This window comes from Macaca mulatta, chromosome 7 (assembly GCF_049350105.2).
Source record: "Macaca mulatta isolate MMU2019108-1 chromosome 7, T2T-MMU8v2.0, whole genome shotgun sequence".
Taxonomy (NCBI): domain Eukaryota; kingdom Metazoa; phylum Chordata; class Mammalia; order Primates; family Cercopithecidae; genus Macaca; species Macaca mulatta.
The window spans coordinates 33,666,997-33,674,957 of NC_133412.1; positions in this window are offsets into that span (position 1 = coordinate 33,666,997).

Sequence of the window (7,961 nt, forward strand, 5' to 3'; positions counted from 1 at the left end):
AGCCTTGTAGTATGGTTTGAAGTCAGGTAGCGTGATGCCTCCAGCTTTGTTCTTTTGACTTAGGATTGTCTTGGCAATGCGAGCTCTTTTTTGGTTCCATATGAACTTTAAAGCAGTTTTTTCCAAATCTGTGAAGAAACTCAATGGTAGCTTGATGGGGATGGCATTGAATCTATAAATTACCTTGGGCAGTATGGCCATTTTCACGATGTTGATTCTTCATATCCATGAGCATGGTATGTTCTTCCATTTGTTTCTGCCCTCTTTTATTTCACTGAGCAGTGGTTTGTAGTTCTCCTTGAAGAGGTCCTTTACATCTCTTGTAAGTTGGATTCCTAGGTATTTTATTCTCTTTGAAGCAATTGTGAATGGAAGTTCATTCATGATTTGGCTCTCTGTTTGTCTGTTACTGGTGTTTAAGAATGCTTGTGATTTTTGCACATTAATTTTGTATCCTGAGACTTTGCTGAAGTTGCTTATCAGCTTAAGGAGATTTTGGGCTGAGACGATGGGGTTTTCTAAATATATAATCATGTCATCTGCAAACAGGGACAATTTGACTTCTTCTTTTCCTAACTGAATACCCTTGATTTCTTTCTCTTGCCTGATTGCCCTAGCCAGAACTTCCAACACTATTTTGAATAGGAGTGGTGAGAGAGGGCATACCTGTCTTGTGCCAGTTTTCAAAGGGAATTTTTCCAGTTTTTGCCCATTCAGTATGATATTGGCTGTGGGTTTGTCATAAATAGCTCTTATTATTTTGAGATACGTTCCATCAATACCGAATTTATTGAGTGTTTTTAGCATGAAGGGCTGTTGAATTTTGTCAAAGGCCTTTTCTACATCTATCGAGATAATCATGTGGTTTTTGTCTTTGGTTCTGTTTATATGCTGGATTATGTTTATTGATTTGCATATGTTGAACCAGCCTTGCATCCCAGGGATGAAGCCCACTTGATCATGATAGATAAGCTTTTTGATACGCTGCTGGATCCGGTTTGCCAGTATTTTACTGAGGATTTTTGCATCAATGTTCATCAGGAATATTGGTCTAAAATTCTCTTTTTTTGTTGTGTCTCTGCCAGGCTTTGTTATCAGGATGATGTTGGCCTCATAAAATGATTTAGGGAGAATTCCCTCTTTTTCTATTGATTGGAGTAGTTTCAGAAGGAATGGTACCAGCTCCTCCTTGTACCTCTGGTAGAATTCAGCTGTGAATCCATCTGGTCCTGGACTTTTTTTGGTTGGTAGGCTATTAATTATTGCCTCAATTTCAGAGCCTGCTATTGGTCTATTCAGGGATTCAGCTTCTTCCTGGTTTAGTCTTGGGAGAGTGTAAGTGTCCAGGAAATTATCCATTTCTTCTAGATTTTCTAGTTTATTTGCATAGAGGTGTTTATAGTGTTATCTGATGGTAGTTTGTATTTCTGTGGGATCCTTGGTGATATCCCCTTTATCATTTTTTATTGCATCTATTTGATTCTTCTCTCTTTTCTTCTTTATTAGTCTTGCTAGCGGTCTATCAATTTTGTTGATCTTTTCAAAAAACCAACTCCTGGATTCATTGATTTTTTTGGAGGTTTTTTTGTGTCTCTATCTCCTTCAGTTCTGCTCTGATCTTAGTTATTTCTTGCCTTCTGCTAGCTTTTGAATGTGTTTGCTCTTGCTTCTCTAGTTCTTTTAATTGTGATGTTAGAGTGTCAATTTTAGATCTTTCCTGCTTTCTCTTGTGGGCATTTAGTGCTATAAATTTCCTTCTACACACTGCTTTAAATGTGTCCCAGAGATTCTGGTATGTTGTATCTTTGTTCTCATTGGTTTCAAAGAACATCTTTATTTCTGCCTTCATTTCGTTATGTACCCAGTAGTCATTCAGGAGCAGGTTATTCAGTTTCCATGTAGTTGAGCAGTTTTGATTGAGTTTCTTAGTCCTGAGTTCTAGTTTGATTGCACTGTGGTCTGAGAGACAGTTGGTTATAATTTCTGTTCTTGTACATTTGCTGAGGAGTGCTTTACTTCCAATTATGTGGTCAATTTTGGAGTAAGTACGATGTGGTGCTGAGAAGAATGTATATTCTGTTGATTTGGGGTGGAGAGTTCTATAGATGTCTATTAGGTCTGCTTGCTGCAGAGTTGAGTTCAATTCCTGGATATCCTTGTTAACTTTCTGTCTCGTTGATCTGTCTAATGTTGACAGTGGAGTGTTGAAGTCTCCCATTATTATTGTATGGGAGTGTAAGTCTCTTTGTAAGTCTCTAAGGACTTGCTTTATGAATCTGGGTGCTCCTGTATTGGGTGCATATATATTTAGGATAGTTAGCTCTTCCTGTTGAATTGATCCCTTTACCATTATGTCATGGCCTTCTTTGTCTCTTTTGATGGTTTAAAGTCTGTTTTATCAGAGACTAGTATTGCAACCCCTGCTTTTTTTGGTTCTCCATTTGCTTGGTAGATCTTCCTCCATCCCTTTATTTTGAGCCTATGTATGTCTCTGCATGTGAGATGGGTCTCCTGAATACAGCAGACTGATGGGTCTTGACTCTTTATCCAGTTTGCCAGTCTGTGTCTTTTAATTGGAGCATTTAGTCCATTTACATTTAAGGTTAATATTGTTATGTGTGAACTTGATCCTGCCATTATGATATTAACTGGTTATTTTGCTCGTTAGTTGATGCAGTTTCTTCCTAGCCTCGATGGTCTTTACATTTTGGCATGTTTTTGCAATGGCTGGTACTGGTTGTTCCTTTCCATGTTTAGTGCTTCCTTCAGGAGCTCTTGTAGGGCAGGCCTAGTGGTGACAAAATCTCTAAGCATTTGCTTATCTGTAAAGGATTTTATTTTTCCTTCACTTATGAAACTTATTTTGGCTGGATATGAAATTCTGGGTTTAAAATTCTTTTCTTTAAGAATGTTGAATATTGTCCCCCACTCTCTTCTGGCTTGTAGAGTTTCTGCCAAGAGATCTGCTGTTAGTCTGATGGGCTTCCCTTTGTGGGTAACCCGACCTTTCTCTCTGGCTGCCCTTAAGATTTTTTCCTTCATTTGAACTTTGGTAAATTTGGCAATTATATGTCTTGGAGTTGCTCTTCTCGAGGAATATCTTTGTGGCGTTTTCTGTATTTCCTGGATTTGAATGTTGGCCTGCCCTACTAGGTTGGGGAAGTTCTCCTGGATGAAATCCTGAAGAGTGTTTTCCAACTTGGTTCCATTTTCCCCCTCATTTTCAGGCACCCCAATCAGACGTAGATTTGGTCTTTTTACATAATCCCATACTTCTTGCAGGCTTTGTTCATATCTTTTTCTTCTTTTTTCTTTTGGTTTCTCTTCTCGCTTCATTTCATTCATTTGATCCTCAATCGCTGATACTCTTTCTTCCAGTTGATCGAGTCGGTTACTGAAGCTTGTGCATTTGTCACGTATTTCTCGTGTCATGGTTTTCATCTCTTTCATTTCGTTTATGACCTTCTCTGCATTAATTACTCTAGCCATCAATTCTTCCACTTTTTTTTCAAAATTTTTAGTTTCTTTGCGCTGGGTACGTAATTCCTCCTTTAGCTCTGAGAAGTTTGATGGACTGAAGCCTTCTTCTATCATCTCGTCAACGTCATTCTCCATCCAGCTTTGATCCATTGCTGGCGATGAGCTGCGCTCCTTTGCCGGGGGAGATGTGCTCTTATTTTTTGAATTTCCAGCTTTTCTGCCCTGCTTTTGATCCATCTTTGTGGTTTTATCTGCCTCTGGTCTTTGATGATGGTGATGTACTGATGGGGTTTTGGTGTAGGTGTCCTTCCTGTTTGATAGTTTTCCTTCTAACAGTCAGGACCCTCAGCTGTAGGTCTGTTGGAGATTGCTTGAGGTCCACTCCAGACCCTGTTTGCCTGGGTATCAGCAGCAGAGTCTGCCGAAGATAGAATATTGCTGAACAGCGAGTGTACCTGTCTGATTCTTGCTTTGGAAGCTTCCTCTCAGGGGTGTACTCCACCCTGTGAGGTGTGGGGTGTCAGACTGCCCCTAGTGGGGGATGTCTCCCAGTTAGGCTACTCAGGGGTCAGGGACCCACTTGAGCAGGCAGTCTGTCCCTTCTCAGATCTCAACCTCCGTGTTGGGAGATCCACTGCTCTCTTCAAAGCTGTCAGACAGAGTCATTTGCCTCTGCAGAGTTTTCTGCTGCTTTTGTTATTGTTTACTGTGCCCTGTCCCCAGAGGTGGAGTCTACAAAGACAGGCAGGTTTCCTTGAGCTGCTGTGAGCTCCACCCAGTTCGAGCTTCCCAGCAGCTTTGTTTACCTACTTAAGCCTCAGCAATGGCGGGTGCCCCTCCCCCAGCCTCGCTGCTGCCTTGCCGGTAGATCACAGACTGCTGTGCTAGCAATGAGGGAGGCTCCGTGGGCGTGGGACCCTCCCGGCCAGGTGTGGGATATAATCTCCTGCTGTGCCTGTTTGCTTAAAGCGCAGTATTTGGTTGGGAGTTACCCGATTTTCCAGGTGTTGTGTGTCTCAGTTCCCCTGGCTAGGAAAAGGGATTCCCTTCCCCCTTGCGCTTCCCAGGTGAGGCGATGCCTCGCCCTGCTTCAGCTCTCGCTGGTCGGGCTGCAGCAGCTGACCAGCACCGATCGTCCGGTACTCCCCAGTGAGATGAACCCAGTACCTCAGTTGAAAATGCAGAAATCACTGGTCTTCAGTGTCACTCGCACTGGGAGTTGGAGACTGGAGCTGTTCCTATTTGGCCATCTTGCTCCGCCTATTTCTATTTTTTAAAAATAGATTTTCTGTATTTCACAGCTGACAAAATTATAATATCTGAATTTCTTGAAAGTCCGAATATTTGTTATTGCTTCTAATTTTGCACTTATGGTGACTTACTTCCTTTATGTCTGGTAATTTTTGTTGGTGAACTCGCATTTTCTTAATCTTAACCTGGGAATCTAGTGGGCTTAACTAGAAACGTTTTCTTGAAGATTTGTGTTTGAATCTCCTACGACCATTGGGGCACTACCAGTCTAAACGACTTGTACCTTCTTTTGGTTTTTAACTTAGCACAGGTGTCTCAGATTCAGCTCTTCTATATTGCTGTTGGCGTAAACCTTGTTTTCTGAATACAATTCCCTGGGCATTTTCTCAGCTTAATGTTTTTATTCTTAACTGCATACTATCAGAAGGTTTTGTTTATTTGTGGGGAAGAGATCTGGAGAATGAGATGTCAGGAGGACACATGGAAATTTCTCCTGCCCTCTTCAAGTTCAGTAATGCAGATAAGGATTTTTTTTTTTTTTTTTTTTTCAGAATTTGGTTGTTGTGCAGTGGAAGGGTGTCCCAGATCATCTAGCTCACAATTTTGTTGAAGAAGAAAACCCCTTTTAACTTTTTTTAAAAAAAGATTTATTTTTTTAGAAGTGTTACATTTGCAGAAAAACTAAGACTATCATACATAGAGTTCGCATGTACCCTGCACCTAGTTTTCCCTGTTATTAAGATCTTACATTAATATGGTTAAATTGTTGAAATTAGTACATTACTGATACATTAACTGAAGTCCAAAGTTTATTCAGAATTCCTTGTTTTTTACTATGTCTTTTCCTATTCTAGGGTTTGGTCCAGTATATCATTGATATGCTGATAGGCTTTGTATTCCCACCCAAACCTCATCTTGAATTGTAATCTCCATAATCCCCACGTGTTGAGGGAGAGACCTGGTAGGAGGTGATTGGATCATGGGAGTGGTGTCCCCCATGCTGTTCTCGTGATAGTGAGTGATCTGTCATGAGATCTGATGGTTTTATAAGTGTCTGACATTTCCTCTTTCACATACTTGCTCTCTCCTGCCGCCATGTAAGACATGCCTGCTTCCCCTTCCACCATGATTGTAAGTTTCCTGACGCCTCTCCAGTCAAGCAGAACTTTGAGTCCATTAAACCTCTTTCCTTTATAAATTACCAGTCTTGGGTATTTTTTACAGCAGTGTGAGAACAGACTAATATAATCACTTTACAAAGCTGTTATGTCTCTTTAAACTCCTATTGGCTGTGACAGTTTCACAGCCTTGTTTTGGATGACCTTGACTGTCCGGAGCTGCACGCCCCGGCCATAGCGAATAATAACTGACGATTAAAAATGCCTGAGCTCTATTCATTTCCACCTTCTACCTCCTCCCTAGATTTACCTTTTTCCCTGTATTAATACCTCATAAAAGATGGCGCTCTTCCTGCTTCTTCTTCACCCATTTTTCCCGCGCCCGTGAAAATTACTACCTGACAGCGCAGGTGCAACATGACGTTCGACCAGAGAAACCAATACCTATCTGGCCACGCCTCCACTATGAGATCATTTTCGCCTTGGCCCAACCCCTTCCCCTCCAAGTGTATATAAGGCACTGCATTACCGCCATTAAACGAGACTTGATCAGAGCACTGTCTTGTCTCCATTTCTCGTATCTCTTGTTCCCCAAATTCCCACCCCCTCCTCCAGGGCCTGCTTCGACTATCCCGCGGGCCGGGATACTTGACAATTTTGAGGAGTACTGGTTGGATATTTTATAGGATACCCCTCTACTGGAAATTTTTATTGTGGTAAAATATACATAAAATTTGCCATGTCAACCATGTTTTAATATACAATTTGGTGGTATTAAGTGTAATATATTCACAAAGTTGTGCAATAATTTAATAATCATTATCCATTTTCAGAACTTTTTCATCATCTTAAACAGAAACACTGTACATGAAAAAATAACTCCCTAACTTCCTCTCTCCCTAGTCCCTGGTAAACTCTATTTTCTGTCTCTGTGAATTAACCATTTCTAGGCACCTTGAATAAGTGGAATTATGCAATGTTTGTCCTTTTGTGTCTGGCTTATTTCACTTAGCAAAATGCTTTCAAGGTTCATTTATGTAGTAGCATGTCTCAGAATTTCATTCCTTTTTAAGGTTGAATACTATTGTATTGTCCATTCTATGAATCCACAAATTTTATTTTTATCATTTTATTAGTTACAGGAGAGTTTTATTTCTTCTTTCGGATTTTCCTTTTTAAAAAAATTTCCTTTATAGACATTCATGTCATCTATACACAAAGATGGTTTATTTCTTCCTTCCTTATCTGTATACTCTTTATTCCCTTTTATTGTCTTATTGTACTAGCTAGAACTGCAGATGTAATATTAAATAATAATGATGATAAAGGACATGTTTGTGTTGTTCCTGATCTTAGGGAGAAATCTAGTTTCTCACCATTAAGCTGTAGATATTTTGTGGAAGTTCTTTATCAACTTCAGGATATTTCCCTCTAGTCCTAGTTTCCTGAGAGTTTGTACCTTCAAGGGTGCTAGATTTCGTCAAACACTTTTGCTGCATGAATTTATATGATCATATAATTTTTCTTCTTTATCCTCTTGATGTGCTGAATTCATTGATTTTAGAATATTGAACCATCCTTGTATACTGAGAATAAATCCCACTCCATTGTGTTGCATAATCCTTTTTAGACATTTTTGGATTATATTGGCTAAAATTTTGTTAAGGATTTAAAAATCTATATTCATGAGGGATATCAGTCTGTAGTTTTCCTATAATGTCTTTAACTGCTCTTAGTATTAGGGTAATGCTAGATTCATAGAATGAGTTGGGAAGTGTTCCTTCTGCCTCTGTTTTCCAGAAAAAGATTATGTAGAATTGGTGTTTCTTCCTTAAATGTATGTTAGAATTCACCAGAGAAACCATCTGGAACTGGTGATTTCTTTCTTGGAAGGTTATTGATTCAATGCCCTTGTCTACTCAGATTATCTATTTCTCCTTGCATGAGTTTTGGTAGTTTGTATCTTTCAAGTAATTGGTCCATTTCATCTAATTTATTAAATGTTGGGGTATAGAGTTCATAGTATTCCTTTATTATCCTTTATATTTTCATGGGACAACTGATGATGACTTATATTCCATTTCTAATATTGGTACTGTATTGTTTAGATTT